The following is an 18,897-nucleotide window of genomic DNA, read 5'->3' as shown; positions in this document are numbered from 1 at the left end:
CTGTAATTTGGACATGGAGGATTTGGGGATAAAAAGCACATTCCAGTAATCCCATCATCCATTTGGAAGCTTACGGCTTGGATGTTTTTTTATGTGTCAGCGATTTGGATATGGAGGATTTTGGAGATGATGTGCTTATTGTAATGAATCATATTTAAGGCACCTCATGTTCATGTGGTTGAATTAATATACAACTTAATCAAGGATACTGAGACCTTATGCTGCCATTGTATGCCCAGGTCTACCTGACATCTGATAGAATCACAAGCTAGTAGATTTTATAAGCTAGTAGATTTTATAAAGAAGACAATCCAAATGTATTTTGGCACAGACCTTGATTTTGTTGTCTCTGTCCGTTTTAGTCAAGCCAGGTTTCAGCTTCAACTTCACTAAAGGTATCTCATTTCTGTCTTGAAGAGAAGCTTTACACTGTCCGCCCCGGAGGTTTGTGTTACAATAAACGCCCTAGTCAACACCTTTGATGTCTGGCAGACATGGAGATCTATGACTAAAGGAAGGGGAGGGGGGATATTATCTCCGTCTGTAACTCAGCTTGCTGAATGCGCTGTGTGTCCGAGGACGCGGTGGCCGAGATGCGTTGCCTCACTCGAACCTCATCTTTGTCCCGCACTGAATTTATGATGCGGCTCTGAGTCACTAAAGCATTCAGACAAGCTGGCCAGATGCGGCCTGATAAACTGCTGGCCTGCAGTCACCATCTGAGCAGGGAGGGAATTTGCATTTTCAGTGCTTCTGAATAATATCACCTTGATGTCACCACATAGAGAGATAAGAGTGGAGTCGGGCTATGTGAAGGAATCAACAGGGAGAGAGAGAGAGGAGAGAGGGGGGGAGAGAGAGAGAGAAATAGAGAGATGGAGAAGGCTTGCTGAGAGAGAAGACAGACTTAGTGAAGACATGTTCCAGACAGACTCTGGATTATTAAATGTTTGTGCTCTGATTTTGAAGCAGCATGAGCTGCCATTTTGTCTCTTTCCCCCGCCCCCCTGACAGACAAAAAGTGTGCAGAAGCACAATGCTGAGTTTTTTCCCAAAAATGTGCTTGTCATTTTTTTTTTTTTCTGTTTGAGTGCCGCCGCGCAGTGTATTGGAACGTCTCCGTCTCTCTCTCTTCTCCCCTCCTGATTGTACGGATCTCTGGCGTCGGCTCGGCTTGGAGGGGGGCCAGTAATGCCTGTACTTACAGATCCTGTTAAATCCTAAAATGAGATTGTACTCCAGGTGAAAATGGGCACTTTCATCCCTAAGTTGGCCGTTATGCATGAGGCTTGGCTAGTAAATTTTGCTGATCCCTGCTGTTTGGATTTATGCACCCCCTGCCATCCCCAGTTCCCTTGGATTAGCACATTGCCATGCTTACCAACCAGCAGGACCCTCCCCACATATCTATACATAAAAATGCATTAGCATATCTTAACCAGTCAATTGAAGTAATCCTGATTTTCCTTTAGAAGGAAATGGAACATTCATACAACTAGTTATGGCTAAGTATGTCAATTAAAGAAAAAAATACTCCAATTGCAAATTTTGCTCAAAACCTTTGAAGTGGAAATGCCTCTGCAACAATTTAGGAAATCAAATATGGTCCATGACTGCTGGACTATATACAATCAGCTATTTGGAAAAACAAACTCAGAGATTAAACTTGCTGTTAGAGGTTGTTTTTTTCCATTTGTTTTTCCTCTTTTTTGCATCACTTGGTCAGCACATTTATTAATGGTGCAGTGAAGTCCGTGTCAGGATGTTACTGGGCCCACAGCTACTTACCACCATATGTGGCTCACATTTGCTTGGAGCTTGCAAAGAGACGGCATGATCTCGCATCTCTCGGAGGGTTAATAAAAAGGAAACTCGAAATCATCTTTTGAAAAACAACATATTGCATTATGTTTTAATTGGGTCTAGGTAATAGTCCTTGAAGGCTTCTTCATTAGTCATCGAGGCAAGCTGTTGCGATTGCTTACTTTTTGGATGTCTCCTTGGCCCAGTGCCTGTTTGTAAGAGTTGAAGGCACAGACTATGCTCTCTCTCTCTCTCTCTCTCTCTCTCTCTCTCTCTCTCTCTCACACTCTCTTCTAGTCTTCCTCCAGTGATTTGTTACAGGTAATACATAATGCAAGAACTATGATTTTTTCATGTAGACATCCATAGACAATTACATTCAGTATCATTTATTGATTAAAATCAATATTGATTGACTATTGATTGATTTTTTTTTTACCACAAAGTCGTGCTTCAGCTTAACATTTCATTGCATGAAAATGACTGGACTCCAATGAGCAAGAGTGTATATGAACTCTATGAGAAATATGAGAGTGTATATGAACAACTATGAGACATCCATCAACCCATCACCATATGCCCAAATAAAGACTTGCATATCCCTTGTGTAATGCATTACTTCCATTACTTCAGACAATTTTACTGTGACTTCGGAAATAGAACCCCAAACTCAACACTGTCAAAGCAATGCCTGAATGAATAATAGATTGGCATGCATCCAGGCAGAGGACGACTGTACAAGTCAGAATTAGCTTCCGTCGGCAGCCTCCTCAAACCCCAGTCTTTCAGCTGCTGATCCCTCAGTGTGGAGGCTAATGCCTCTAGCACATCACTCATTCAGTCAGATTTATAGTACCTTCTTACTCCAAGCCAAGTTCTGTTTGCCAGGCAAATGGCTATGACATTTCAGCATGTTTAAAATTGTCGTACCATTTGTTTAGAGTACACTGGCCTGTCTTCATGAGAGATGTGAAATGGGCTCTGTATATCATATTGTACAACACTACCAGGTGATAGTTAACTAACAGTGAATTTCAAAACAGCAGGGATGGATCCCATGAGTCAATGGCAGAAGCAGCTTTTCTGTTAATGTTTAAATCTTGCGAACCTTGGGGCTAGTTAATAATATGATAGCAATATTTTGAATTACTTTCTTACAGGTTGAAAATATTACTACTGCATAATTTTAGTTAGAAGTGAAGAAATTAAAACTGAGGTAAGACATTGTTTTTAAGAAAACATTAGTCTCAGACTGTCAGTAACTACTCAAGAGACTCCCCCGAGAGTGATGGAGACGCCATGTTGACAGCGTTGTGCGGTGATCATGAAGACGAACGGTCCGAGGGAGAGAAGGACGGCACAGGAAACGGCCGGCGACAGAGAGAAAGCGAGGTTGCGGAGGGATCCTGAAGCTCCCGCAGCGCCATAACTCAAACGTGTGCCGAGCAGGGCCCTGTAAATGTTTTATGATTTTATTCAATTCTGCCCCACCGACAATCACCCCCCAACCCCCCCCTCCCCGCCCCCCCCCCCCCCCCCCCCCCACGCTCTGTAATGGCGCTCCTCAATCGTGGATGACCAGCGGCAGAGCCCACTGGAGGTGGAGGTGGAGGAGAGGGCTTGGGGGGGGGGGGGGTTAGGTGGAGGAGAGGAGAGGCTCTGGGGTATTAATCAGAGCCGAGCGCTCGGCCGGCCTGCACCACTACATCATCCCGCCTGCCGGCGAGTCGGGAGAACAGGGCCGTGGCGCCACTGACGGTGACAGAGGAGCTCCGTTTGGGGGCATGGCTCCCGCCGTTGCACTAGCTCTAGCTCAGGCTCCAGCTCGGCCTTAAGGCATGGTGAGTGTGTGTGTGTGTGTGTGTGTGTGTCAGGGCCCAGGCAGGTGTGAGGGGGAATGAGAGTAGGATTAGGTTCACATCAAGTCCATGAAGAAATCCCTGTGAGTGTGGCGGCATGTGTGAGGGGGTTGGGGGAGAGAGCGCCTGGAGCCTGGACTTTTCCTGGCCGTTTGGTGCCCACACGCAGGCCAAACAGATGAATCGTGAGAACGGATGGAAACGTATGTGTTGAGAAGGAGAGAATGGGCTATTACAGCCACTCAATGATTGCACACACACACACACACAAGTGTCGGTCTTCCATCTTTATCCACTGTCATTAAAATTAATAGAGCATCAGACATGCCCTGTTCTGCCTCTGTCAGTTTTCGGGGAGAGGGAAATGAAGTGATTCAAATAGGTTGACATGTCTTTAACTGGAGGCGCCTTCTCCCATTTTCTTATTATTCAGGATATAATGATGCTACTCTGTATTCAGATATTGGACTATAGGATGACTTTGTAATGACATTCAAAGATGCATTTTTGCTTTGATGAAATGAACTTATTTCAGGTTGTATCCATGATCTCGTTTTGTAATTAAGATATGCACTTGTTTGGAGTTAGGTGTATGTATTAGCCTGGATGCCAGCCGAACTTAGCCCCGCCCACAACATTTCATTTTGAGTATGACAACGTCAGGCTAGGTATTACCCTACATGCTGTATTGTATCAACTGTCAACAGCTAATTATACAAATTCAATTCAGTTCAATTTGATTCCATTCAATTGAAGTATACAATGTCATTAAGGAAATATACCCTCATTTGTGTTTCTCCACCATACAAAATCAATCCATATGTAATAGGAACACCTTTTAGGTCTACAGTTAAAGTATGTACGTTCCACAGTTCCTGTTAAAACACCTGCTGAACTAACTAGTCCTGAAATACCCTCTTAGATATACATCATTGTAATACACCTTTTCAGAGGTTTGGTGAATGTCTTTTTGAATATTTAAAGTACATCTTTAGTTTCACAGAACTCTTCAGACATGTGTGTGAATTATTTATTCTCTGTAGATGGAGGGAAGGGAAGTGGGGGGGGGGGGTGCAGCTGGGAATTGGGGGGGGGGGGGGGTGCAGCTGGGGGGGGGGGGGGGGGCTTCTTTGGTGGCATGGCGCAGCGTGTCGCAAGGAGGAGGCTTAACATCTTCATTTTCACTCTCTGTCACCGCAGCCGCATATTGCTATTTGCCTCCAATTACAGCAACAGCTGTTTTCGACACTGGAGTTTGCAAGGTACACAGATTAGCATTTGATTGAACATACATATTTCAGCAGCGTAGCACGCACTCATCTGTATGGGAACGTAAAGGCCGTCCATGCATATTAAATATTCATATCTGCGGGAAAGGAGAAAAAGGCAGGTTTAATTTCAGCCAACAGGCCTCGGTACATCACAGCCTCTTTGATAGCGCACACGCAACACCACAGGTTCCTTACCACTGGGACGTCTCCTCGCCCTGTTTTCATTTTCACTGGATTTTGTTTTTAATTCAACAGAAATAAGTTAAACAGGCAACACTTCTGCCATTGTCTTGACTGCGACTGGAGGCTTTTGTCTGTCTTCTCAGCAGTGCCTAATGTGAAGGATTTGGTGGGACCCTAGCACTTTATTGACTAAAGAATCGATTACATTGAAGTGTCTGTAGGCTCTTTAGATCCTATCCTATTAGCTAATTGAAAGGTTATCCGGAACACACACACCAGCTCTTCAGACACACACCAGCCTTTGGCTTTAAGGACCCTCCTGTCACAGTTTAAGGGTTTTAAGGATAAACATAGTTTGGCATAACAAATTGGACCTCAGAAACAGAGGCTTTGTTGTACTAAACTTCCATCATAATTAGTCATTTCATGGGCACCTTCATCCAAACATCCATCATAAAGTGTAACCGAATAATAGTAATTACAATGCAGCACAAAATGTAGTGCTTAGACTCTCTGGGAAGTCAACCCTGTGACCCTGGCATCATTAAAGAGCATCTCTGTGGTACAAAGACAGGACATCTAAATGTATTGCAGTGACAGTCCATGTTATGGCCCTTCCACATCATTAGTGTTTTTGAAATGATGGTGGGAGAGGGAGGACAAAAATGGAAAGAGGAGGGAGGGAGGGAGGGATGAAAGCTGCAGGAGGTGAGCGGGCTGCCTCTCCCTCAGATCCCCCTCATCATGAGCCTGGTCTCCGCCATTAATCACCCGACAGAGCACCTCCGCACTGCACCGCACCACAGCGCTCCACTCCACACCGCACCACCCTACCCAGCAGCCAGTGCCCTACATCTTCATCATCCCTCTCCTCTCTCTCTCTCTCTCTCTTTCTCACACTTTCTCTCTCTCCCACGAGCTGTCGGGCCCCCCTGTCTCTCCCACATGTCTCTGTTGCTGTTCGGAGTGGCATTTTACAGCACAGTAAAAAAAAAAAAGCCCCACCCTGCCCTTAGCACCCACAGCAAAGGCAACAGCAGCAGCAGCAGCAGCAGCCACAGAAATGCCTCAGTTGCCTCCGCCACCACCGCTGCTGCCATTCTCGCTGCTGAGTGGCGATAATTATGTCCCTTGAAGGTGGTGTGTTCTATAAACCGGAGAGCTGTTTGTTTCTCTTAGCAGGTGAGAGGGGAGTGTGGAGGGAGGTGGTGGGTTGGTGGGTGGAGGGGTATTGACTTGGCTGTGTCCCCACTTGGGCAAAGCTCCAGCCTGGGGGGACCTGCGAGGCAGGCTGGCCCAGGGGATCTGTCCCCACTGACCAGCACATCAAAGGCCCAGCCATTGATTTGGCAGTGAATCATTCTGGCTTGATGGAGACGGGGTTAATTGCAGTTTCTCCCGTGTTGCCTTTGTGTGTCCCACCAGTTTACACAATGTATACACACACACCGTCCAACAGAGCACGTTTTTGGGTCATGGTGCACTAGTTAGTGCATTGTAGTCTGTGTGAATGTTTTCCAGGTAACATGTCTTAAAGACCATTGTACAAAAGGGCTTTTGAATAGATAATGGCCATTCATTCTTGACAAAGTTTTTAGTACACCATGCATACTCACTTATAAAACTCAGCCCAAGGTCTTAACTGACATTGTAGTCTTCGAGGCATACCTAATTAGATAAATAACCATTGAATTTTTAGTGCAAATTACACACATATAAACCCACTTATCTTAACAACCACCCCACTCTCTCTCTCGCTCTTTCGTTGGCTCTCTCTCTCCCTCTCTCTCTCTCTCTCTCTCTCTCTCTCTCTCTCACACACACACACACACAGACTAATTCCCTCTGACTGTACAGTTTTCAGAGCTCATCCACTAAAAGACACCAGTTGTGGGGCTTTTGAATTGCGGAGCATCAGGGTCAGTAATCGGAGTCCTCCTCGGGCCACGGCTGGCACTGGAGCTCTCTGAGGAGCCTGTCCGCGCCACACTTGTAAGCTAATGCAAACAGAACAGTGCCCTTTTACAGAGGCAGCCGAGTCCTTGCCCGCAGCACGGGGCCGGATTGTCCAGCAAACATCCAGCGCTTCTCTGTGAGATCTGCCCAAGGGAGAGGCACTGGCATTATCTTCAGTGTATAATGTCCTCCAGTTGCGTAATAATCCTGTCAGAAAATATAGAAGAGATAACTGGAGGTCTGTCCAGTTTCTTTTCACATTTTTCAGAGACATTTTTTCCCCAGCCCTTGCATCTTTTCTTTTTTTCAGTTGAAGTTGCTCCTGATCTAGGAAGTGTGCAGGAAAACAAAACCAGAATGTGCTTCTCTCTCAGCTGGAACAGGTTTGTCTAAATGGTGTGAGTGAATATGTGGTCATCTTATGTCATACGTGTAAGTGTTGAGACCTGATGATGCAAGCCTCATGTGTTGTGACAAAATGGGACATACGAATGACTAAGGGTGTAGCCAGTAGCTTCTGCATGATGGCGAGATAGCCATCTCTCAGTGCCCGTAACCTGGACAGACTCAATAAAATTAGCCCATCAAGCATGGCCTGGGGGAGCACGGCGGGTGTCGATAAAGGCATATCATCCACAGATAAAAGCCGCGCGACAGCACTTGCATCAGAGCAGTACAGGTGGAAAAGGAACCCGGCTCGGATTGGATTGGATCGGCCCGATTGATTGATAGGGGGAAGGGGGAAAAAGGGGACCGAGAAACCGCGTCCTCCTCCTCCTCCTCTTCCCGCTGACACATAATAGATGATGTAATCAGAATTGTGCCGTTATTTATCACCTCCCCGCTCCTGGCCCAGGAGACGATAAGAGGAGGGAAAATAACCACAGGGAGTGAGGTTTGGGCAGCAGAGGTGGTGGTGTTGGTGGTAGTGGAGGAGGAGGTGGAGGAGGAGGTGGAGGGACACTACTGCAATAACCAGTCATCATAGAATCTAAGAGATGATTTACGATACGGCGAGGTAGGGGAGGGAGGGAAGGAGGCAGGGAGGGGACAAACAACCTTCACCCTTATCGGGCTCCATCGAAGAGGAGAGATATCAGGGGGGCCAGACGTGTGTCATGTTACGCTGTCCCCACAGGAGCTCATGTGGACTGAGAGAGAGAGAGAAAGAAAGAGAGAGAGAGAGAGAGAGAGAGAAAGTGATGCCCACAGTAGTGGAAAAGAGTAAGAGTAGGACAGCGAGACTGACTGAGACAGAGAGCGAACGATCACATGCGAAAGAGAGACAGCAAACGACAGAGAGAGAAAAAGGGGTGGGGGTTGGGGCGTGACTGCGGGGGATGCCCACTGTGTGACAGTTATAGATGAATGTCGCTTCGCTTCAGCTGCGCCTGTGCAGCGAGGTGTTGCGGCGATGACACGCGGGCCACCCCGGTGTCTGTCACTCCCCATCTTGCCTCTCCGACAGAGCAGCCTCTCTCCCCACGCCTCCCTCCGGCCCCTCTATCAGCCACGCTGATCACCACCAATCTCTTCCTTTAATGCCTCCTAATACTAATGCCATGCTACTTTTAATGTGCTTTGGTACCATTATGATGTATGAATGTCTCCCGTCTCCTTCATATTGTTACTAAGTATGAATGTATCCTTAATTAGACAACACAAGCGTTAGTACAGCATCTTACTGTCATTTAGCACAGTATCTAGAAATGACCTCACTGTTGTTTACTAACTATATTCCCTTGGTTGTTGTTGTTGTTGATTCCATCCATACATGAAATGGCAACATTTTTATTGTTTTCTTGTGTACCATCCAATATCATGGGAATTTCTTGTTTGTTTCATTTGTGGAGTATTGCCTTAACTGAACAATGTTAAATAAATGCATCTCACATTTGTTTGTTTTTTCACTGTAACTGTATGGTATGGCTTATTGAGGCATATTTCAAACATGACTTTACTGTAAGATTACATTTCCACGCCTCTGGTCAGTTTGTTGTGTTGTCCATTTGTGTGTGGATAAGCCTGGGAGATGAAAGAGGCTGGGGAGAGTAAGATGTGCAGAGAGAAGAAGAGGGAAGAAGACAGGAGAGGAGAAAGGAAAGGTGAGGAGAAGAGAGAGGAGAGGTGAAGAGAGAAGAGAGGAAAGTATAGGAGAGGAGAGGAGAGGAGAGAAAAGAGATAGGAGAGGAGGAGAGGAGAGAGGAAAGTAGAGGAGAGGAGAGAGAAGAGGGATAAGAAGGGATAGGAAAGTAGAGTAGAGGAGAGGGAGTGTGAAACAAGCGGTAGGTGGGTCTGTGATGAAGCAGGGCTCCATGTCTGGAGTGCCCTTCACAATGTGCTGCAGTGTTCCACTTGAGCATTCGTCACCATCTGCTTCATTTGGTGTCTCTTTATTACCACCACCACCCCTTACACACTCTCTTTCTCTCTCACACACATACACACACACAGACACACACACACACACACACACACACACACACACCTCACAGACACAGACAGAGACGCATACACAGAGACACACACACAGACACACACACACACACACAACACGCACACTCCACCATTAACTTGTCAGGGTTTTTGGCCCCATTCAACACAAACCACACATCAACCACTCACATGTCTTCATTGGCGTTAGATGTTTTGCAGAGGTCAGATACAGTTCATTTGCCCACATCAAAATAACTAAGAGCACGTTTAGGTGCTCATTGTTTGCTTTCCATGCCCAATCGATGAGCTATGCGCTTGTCATGACAACAAGGCGGTTGCCAAGGGGGATTCTGGCAGCCCCTGTGACAGTGGACAAAACCTGGCTCAGGTAAGCAAAGGCAGAGCTATGGGTGGCTGTGTGTGTGTGTCTATTTGTCTATTTGACTCTCTCTCTCTCTGTCTATGTGACTCTCTCTCTCTGTATGTGTGTGTGAGCGTATGTGTGTGTGTGTGTGTGTCTCTCTGTGTGTGTGTGTGTGTGTGTGTGTGTGTGTGTGTGTGTATCTGTGTGTGTGTGTGTGGCAAAGGAGGGGGGCTAACTCCTACTTACAGCCATCCTGCTTTCCCAAGGACACAGGGAGGACAGCAGACAGGAGTGGAGTAGGGGGGCCGTTTGGGGAGCCCAGCTCGCACTGGAGGGCTTTTTGGGTGCTGGTGATTTATGAGGGGCCTGCTTCTGGGCAGTCGAGCGAGCCCGAGGTACGGTTAAGGGAGAGAGGGCTGGAGAGGCAGGTGGCGTGTGTGTATGTGTGTGTGTGTGTGTGTGTGTGTGTGTGTGTGTGAGTGTGTGTGTTGGGGTGGTGGCGTGTGGGTGGTAGGAGCTGCTGGAGGTAGCGAGTGTTGTAGCAGGAAGTGGAATGCTGATGGGACCAATAACAATGGGGAGGCAGAGGAGACTTTTCAAGTTCAGCAATAGCTCGTATATATAGCCTCTATCTGTAAGAACTTCCAGCAACCCACACCCCTACCCTCCCTGAACGACTGAATCATTTGTGACACAGATAGTGTAAACTAAAACAAAGTAGTTTGTTTGTGTACGTGATAGTACATTTTTTTCATGACACTGCAGAAACAAGTAAAATGTGCAAAATGGTACTAACACACACCCCATTCTAATTGGCTTTTTGGCGAAGAGCGTTTGACATGAGCGTTTAAGTGTGGAGAGAAAGTGAAAATCTGTCATCTGCAGCAGGATAGTGAGAAACAGATGTAATTATTTCAGCAGGGAAATGAGAGGAAGTTGATGGATGGGACTCGGCATGTGTTTGTGGAAGTTTTCATCAGGCAGATGGAGGAGAGGGAAGCATTTTTTTTTCTGTCTTGCTTTCCTTCTTTTGCTTTTCTTTTACAAGATCCCGCAACTTATTTTTGTGGGGACATGATTTCAGCATCCAATTTACTGCAGTTGCAATTACATTAATTCAAAGCCTCACCATTTCCTCTCTCAGACGCGTGTGCTGCCGAAGCGCTCGAAACACCAGAGGTAATTTAATGACTCCTGCATCCTCCTCTGGCTGCATTGCGTCTGGGTTTACTCACAGCAAATTAGAAAGTTCACACAAATGCTGTTCACCACCTTGACAGTTGTGAGAAGACAGAGATGTAAAAATGTGATGTCATTCACCACCAACCCCCCCCCCCCCCCACACACACACACACACACCCCATCCCTGCCCCTGTGTCCCTCCCCTCACACACAGGCACGCACGAGCGCTCACACACCCTTTGTGGAGTGTGTTTGCACTTTTCTGTCTAGTAGTCTTGACACCCCATCCACGGCATTGGCCCTCCTTGGCTGCTGCTCTAATGCACTCCGACACGGCACATCCTCGACGCACCGGGGCTTTTAATAGCCATGCATTATTCAGCGGCTCCCAGGGAGGGGGCGTGAAAAAGGTCACGAGCCAGTCAACCTCAGCTTCATCTGTAACTCTCTACCACCCCCCACCCCCCGACACACCCTACACACACACACACCTCCACCAGTCTGACATACTATTGAAAGCTGCATCAACTTCCACTAGATGGCGAGGGGAGAGAGATTGACAAGAGTGGGAGTTGCCGTAGACGGGTGATGGGTTTGCCTGCTGTGGGAAAACCCATGTCTGCTTGGCTTGCAGACTCTTTTACACATTGGCCTGTGTTGTGTTTGTATGCTACAAAGCAGGAGGTCAGCCCAGGAGAGAGCTACTTTAAGGATTAGAAGTGGAGGAATGAAGCTGTTGAATATTGTATTCTTTAATATGTCGTTCACATCCATCTCTAGACACATTGCCTCATCAGCTTTATTCGCTTAATTACAGTTTATTGGAGACCCAAGACAGAAAAGTGTAGTGTAATGATGAAATTACACCCATTACAATATTTTAAATAAAACAATCCAGTTTATTTATTTATGTATTAAAATCATAGTGTAATGAACAGCTTTGATTCAGGCCAAAAATACTACATTTTAAAAAGTAAATTTTAAATTAACGAATGCATTTATTAACAGTTTCAATCTAAAAGATTTAACCAAAAGCTTCTTTGGTTGACTGAAATGGACCCTTTGTGAAACAGTAGGGGGCTTCCTTCTGTTCTAGCCCCACTGTTTTTTTTTTCTTTTCTCGGAATTAATCTAATGATGTTTCCCCCCCTAATTATGTGCTGGTTCCATTATTTCATCCGCCTCCATTACCCGCTAATGACTTAAAAGAGTAAGTGTGAGCACAGAGGGGAATGGGCCCATTTTGATTGATGGAGAGGCCCAAGCACTCCAGTGCTTTTTGATTTTTGTCCTTGCCATCAGCACCAGAGGTACTCCTCCTCGCTTATGGTGTATGGTCAATTATGGCCTCCGATTTTCAACTTATCATTCCCCTGCCCGCCTCGTTGTTCGATGTTTTGCTGGACTTGTGTGTATAAATGTGTTTGTGTGCGTGCGTATGTGTATGGGGGGGGGGGGGGGTTATCTGACCTGAAAGGCTAGACATTGCGTCCTTACTTTTCAATCTGTCAAGGTACAGTATCTGGTCCTCCATTTCCCTGTTGGTGGATGCTCTTGGATTTTAAAAGTATATCAGTATATTTGGGCAAGTCTTGGACTATTGCCAGTACTTTGTTTTTAGAAGCTCTTAAAAGTGGCTTGTGCATGGAACACGGCGCATGGTACCCTCTTGAGGATTTGTGGGAGGCTCATTTAATATATGCACAGGTGTGATTCAAACTGTGCATGTTTGTTCAAATACATACTGTCTGTTGATGTTTAAAAGGACCTATGTCTAGTAAAGTTGTGTGGCATTCCATAACGTTCTTTTTGTTGCGTTATGTATTGGAGTGAAACCAAAAAGTTATCTTTACAAACTTTGTTTGGTAGAAACCTTCCACTTCTTTTTCTTTTTACATTTACTTTGCCTAAAGAAACTCAGTTAGGGTTCGACCTTATGATAACCTGTAGGCCTGAATATAGACAAATGCACATAAGTGTGTCTATAACACATTCAATCTGTGGGATCCCATTGCAGCTCGCCCTCACTCCAGTGAGAACTAAGTGAGGTGTGTTTATTACAACCATCAGTCAGTCTCCACCTGCCCTCTGGACTTCAGAAAGACATTTGTCAGCCCATGACAGAGCTTTACATCATAATAGAGGAGGTTGAGTACATCACAGGCTTTTCCAGCATACCAGGTGCAAGGGATGGTATCCACTGGGCCTTATAGCCAGTGGAAGTCTTATAGAGTAAGATCTCCAATTTGAAAGGCTGAATGCACTCTGGATATGATCAAATGTACAAGATAGACTTTTGACCTGACAGTCGAAATGAGTTAGCTTGGTAAAAATAAAAAACCTCATTCACGAAGTGAATAGAGTCTGGTCACTCACGATTGGGAATATCTCGTCACTGATTGGGCAGGTAATCTGATGACCGATGGAACTATTCAGACTAGTATCTCCCTGAAAAGAGCTCTAAGTAGGCGTGGCCAGGCTAAAATAAGTAGCCTTTAACAGAAAAGATCAATCTGATCTCACTTGTCAAATGCTTCATAGTGTACAGCAATGTTACAAATAAGAAGTAGAATTAAAGGCCCCTTATGCAACATTTTCAACTTTTAGAAATGATGGTTAAATGACCTGTTGTGGTGAGAATGACGGCTTTCCCTGCTCCCCCTACCGTCTTAGCGGAAAACCATTGCAAGATCTGTACTAGCATCCCATGTCTGAATCAGGAAGTCCCGTGCAAGAACAAGCGAGAAACACAAAATGCTTAAAATTCTCTGGACCTACACACGCCCCCCTCAAGCACCGGTAAGCCATGCTAGCTAGCTATAAGATTGATTCATTTTTTAGATGTTCATCATGGCTTGGAGATGGTTGTGAAATATGTACCCCAAAGCTGTAGGGGGAGCTCCATAGAGAAAAATGCGACAACAAAAGTGAGAAATCGGCGAAGAAATTACTGGAGTTACAGAAACATTAGTTGGTCTTACTGACCATTTGTGTCACTGGTAATCATGAGTGCCTTGTACAGTTGTCACAATGGATATGATGTGACACAACTACCCTTTACAATTCAATGTAGCACAATTACATACAGCTCGATGGTGTTTTATGCCCCCAACATTGTCTTCCAGGCAGCGCTGCCACCATTGACTTAAAGGCACCTAATCCTAAACCTACAGTAACCCTAACCTTAACCCATGCCTAACCATAGCGCCTTCCAGGCAGTGCTGCCTTGAAGACAACACCAAGAAACACAATTACAGATACACACTTCAGCACTTAATTCAAAGCGAAGCTCCTGTCACACTCTGTTTCTGCATATCCTACTTGACTACAGAAATGTAGTTATCCTTTTGACCCTATTCTCTTCTCCATGTCTGCCTTTAACCTAATGATCTCAATTCTGAGGTAATGTGTTCTTGCATGAAACATGGCCCTTAAATTGACAGTAGATGTGTTTGTATCATCTGGTATGTTCAAACTTACACCTATGGGTGAATAACACCCAACTCCAGATGAGGCACTGTTAACCAGCAAAGACCTGATAGCGAGGCTTGTTCACTCCCCTCTCCCAATCCCCCAGCTCCACCAATCAGAACCTTAATTGGGCCTTGAACACCCACCCATAAAGACCAGCAGGTTCCAGCACGATTTTCTCTGAGCGCAGATATTCCCCTCGCAATTAGAGTGACACACTATACCTCCCTGACTGTGGGGACTTACATGACTGTACCAGACATGTATTTTTTTCTAGGTGTTATTGCTGCTGTTGTTTTGTTTAATAGCAGTGCCATGACCACGGGGCTCAAAGAGAGAGTGGGCCTCATTACAGATAATGGTGGTAATAATGATGGCACCTTTTCACACCAGATTATCCATCCCAGTCTGATTCACCACCCCCCCCCCCCACCCCCCCCATACACATCCTCCCGCTATCCTGCCACTATCCTGCAAATACATAACACCTACTGTATGATAACAGGGGCAATTGTTGCATTAACATACTCATGAATACCTCATTACGTATGATCAACACCTCAGGTCAGTGTCGTGGTGTGTCACGAGGGGGTCATACGTCATATCCTCATTGCCTCTGATACCTTCAACGAGTGGACTGTCTGAACATCAATCCCGTCTGTGAACATTACAGAAGCTGGTAACGAAATGGCATATGTTGTAATTCCAATTATTGGCAAACATATTTACTGGAATATCATGTCAGATCATGAGACATTTATCTTCACATGGATTAACAAGAATGCGAATATATGGCAGCCACTTGTTTTGATGGAATTTGATTCATGCTAGTGAATTTAACAGTGTTTCTACAGAAATGTCCATTCCCATGCAAACTGTGTGAAGGGATGGACAAGATTTATAAGGTTCCTATAAAATTTGGATAAGAGCGCTATAAAGAGATGTTTGCTTGATTCTGTGACACAACACCATTTCATTATGTAGCAAACATATGGTTATGAACCGTTTGTGTGGATAAGCCAAGCATGGTCTGCAATGGGATTCATCTTCACTTGGTATTAGAATGCATTCAAAATGGCCTCACATGGTATCACAGAGAAACTCTGCATTCAGTTAAAAAGGGAGGATCCTTCCAAGAAATAACAACACTATAGGTTTTCAATCATTGGATAGGCTCTTATGTGATTAGTCTGAAACATATTCAAAATCATTTCAGTCAGTCCTAGCAGGCAGGGGCGGAGCCAGAGGGGTGGCTCGGGGTGGCACAGGCCACCCTTGAAATTCGATTGGCCACCCCAGGTGCCACCCCAAAATCCTAGTCTACGGTTGGCTATTATGACGGTCTAAGCGTGACCTTTCTTGATGCACTTGCAGCGCTAGTTTGAAGTGTCAGACAGAAGTCAGAAAGTGGCAAACACGCTTGCCATTATACATGACTTACTGTTTTTAGCATGTGAGTTTAGGCCTGCTTGTGCTAACAAGCAAATATATCTATTTACCTATCACATCTGCCAGTGCCTATTTATCTAATCACACACACAAGTTGCATCATCCTAGACTAATTTTCCTACCTGCTTATTTTACCTAGCCTACCCAGCCAACATTTGCTAGGTCATTAAGTGTTAACTGTGGGCCTACTTTTGTAAAAGCGTTTAATGATTTCTTGAATTTCCCCTTGGGGATCAATAAAGTATCTATCTATCTATCTATCTATCTATGATAATACTGTCCTAATCAAGGTTGGAAAATCGGAGGTTCACAGGCCACTGTTAATCCTGAACGGTTTTGTTCAGAGCTGAAAGTGCAAATGTATTTGACAAAAGACAGATATAATGTAAGTTATTGCTAGTGACAAAATATTAACTTTCGGTGTGGTCTCTTTGTAAATAATGTTTAATTAAAAAGTGTTTTGATCGTCCGAGCTGTCCCCTAGAGGCAGGTGTCCTACAGTATATCCAAGGGGAATATTCTCACCCCTATGTATTGCCACTCTGTTTCGAGGGACAAGGGGGTTGGGGGAAGGAGAAGGGGAAGAATGACAAATGGGATTGAGCCTTAGGGTCTGTAGCATTATGAATGTAACATTATGTTTAGATTAAGATTAGTCTTTAATTGGTGTTTATTTCATTCATGTTTCATACAAAAGTATTTTAAGCATTTATTTGAGAGGTGTTTGTTGATTTTGGATGACTTTGTTATAGCTCTTTGCCAATTCAGACAAAAAAGCAGGTCAAATTATTTTAACAGCTACAAAAATACATGGCCATAGATAGCCATATAATATAATAGAATATATTTTAATGTCCCCATGATGGAATTTGTTTTAGCACAGCATAACCCATTGATAGACAACTTAGATTTAATATGTTTGTTTATTTCTATTTGCATTTTATTCAAATACATTTAATGTGAGAGTATGGTCTTTGCCTTTAAATTGATGAGTATGGCGTTTGGTGCATGGTTTTCCTAATGTATTTGTGCTAATTTAACATCTTGAGCCTGTTTCTGTTTATCTGGATGTTTTGCCTCATGTCACCCTTAAATTAATCAGTGCCCCACTAGGGCCACCCTTGTTAAAAATGTCTAGAATCGCCACTGCTAGCAGGCATCAGTCACATACATTTGCATCAAATTTTAAGGGACAACTTTGAGCTGTCACTGTTTCAAAGGACCTTTTTGAAAGAGAAATGTGTCTCTCTATCCTTTTAAGATTCCCCCTTCGCTACTCACTCTTCTCTTAAATCTCTGCTTTCTTATTTATAAATTCCAGTCTTTCTCTCTCTCTCTCTCTCTCTCTCTCTCTCTCTCTCTCTCTCTCTCTCTTCAGTACCCTCCACATGTTGATGTGAGTGGAATTCACTGAGCGTGTTGATGGCTAAATGGGGTCTTCCCAATGCAGCGTATACTTAATCAGACTAGCTTTCTGGTGTTCAAAAACACAGCTTCCTGTGTATTGACTCCCTCCTCTTTCTACTGATGCTTCACTCCCTCCCTCCATCCTCAGAGAGAAAGAGAGAGAGAGAGAGAGAGAGAGAGAGAATAAAAGAGAGTGGATGAGGGAAGCTGTCTGGATTTATGTGGTACAGCGACAGGGTTTCCTGCGCATTGACTCCCCCCTCTTCCAACTGATCCCTCTCTCCTTCCATCACCACAGACAGAGAGTGAGAGAGGGAGGGAGAAAAAAGAGAGGGAGAGAGAGAGAGAGGATGAGGAAAGCCTGTGAAGATAGCAAGGCGTTATCGTCGAGCTTCATTCCGTCCACTACCAGCAGGGGACTGGCCTAATCGCCACTGGCGCCGCAGGCCTCCCACCATCTGAGGGAGACAGATAGACGCCCGTCACCAAAGCAAGCCGGAACTTTCCGCACAATGGCCGCTATGCCTATGGAGCCACAACTGTCGCCACCCTCTCTTTTTCAAAGGAAAGGGGAGGAAACAAGGGGGGAGAAGAATGAAAGTGGAGAGAAAGGGGAAAGGGAGGAGGAAGAAAAAATCAAGTAAATGAATGAGTGTGTGTGTGTGTGTGTGTGTGTGTGTGTGTGTGTGTGTGTGTGTCTGTGTGTGCGTGTGTGTGTGTGTGTGTGTGTGTGTGTCTGTGTGTGTGTGTGTGTGTGTGTGTGTGTGTCTGTGTGTGTGTGTGTGTGTGTGTGTGTGTGTGTGTGTGTCTGTGTGTGTGTGTGAATGAGGGGGCGCGGGAGAATGGGACAGTATCTAACCACTGTGTCCGGCCTTTTCATTTGGCTCATGGCACGATCAAAGCTCTAATCTAGATAGGATTTTAATTGAGTGCAATGCCGTTATCAGTATCTTGGACAGTGTGTTCCTTTTCTGAAGACAAGACTGGCTTTTCTCACATGTTGCTTTATATGGAAATGGGATGAATGCAGCAGCAAGCAAAAAAGACACAAGTCGACTAAGTTCAAGCTCAGAAGAGACTTCAAAGTGTATTAAAATGTCACATTGATTTCTTGTCAAACTTCAACTTGTATTTTTACTTTATATTCAGAGGAAGCGTTTTTTCCCTGGTTTTTGCTCTAAAATGAAATGCTCAGAAATGGATAGATTTAGGCAGTGCTTTAGATAAAGTACCAATACAAAGACCTTTACTGCTTAAGTGCATGAACTTACTTTACTGCTTACTTGCATGAAACCATAGAAACGGAGGTAAAGAAGTAACACTTAAAGGCTCTTACAAGACCCTCATAATACATGCTCTAGTTTTCAGTACCATATGAAACAACAGTGATTAAATTCATAATCACTGGATGAGTTACCGGTATGAAAAGTTGAAACCGGTTGAGGGCATATGAAACTGAAGCCCTTCTTCTGCATAACCTCTAAACTGATTGTGACCCTGGGACCAGCACTCAGAC

Source organism: Alosa sapidissima, chromosome 8, assembly GCF_018492685.1.
Source record: "Alosa sapidissima isolate fAloSap1 chromosome 8, fAloSap1.pri, whole genome shotgun sequence".
Taxonomy (NCBI): Eukaryota; Metazoa; Chordata; class Actinopteri; order Clupeiformes; family Clupeidae; genus Alosa; species Alosa sapidissima.
Note: the sequence above shows the minus strand (reverse complement) of the source record.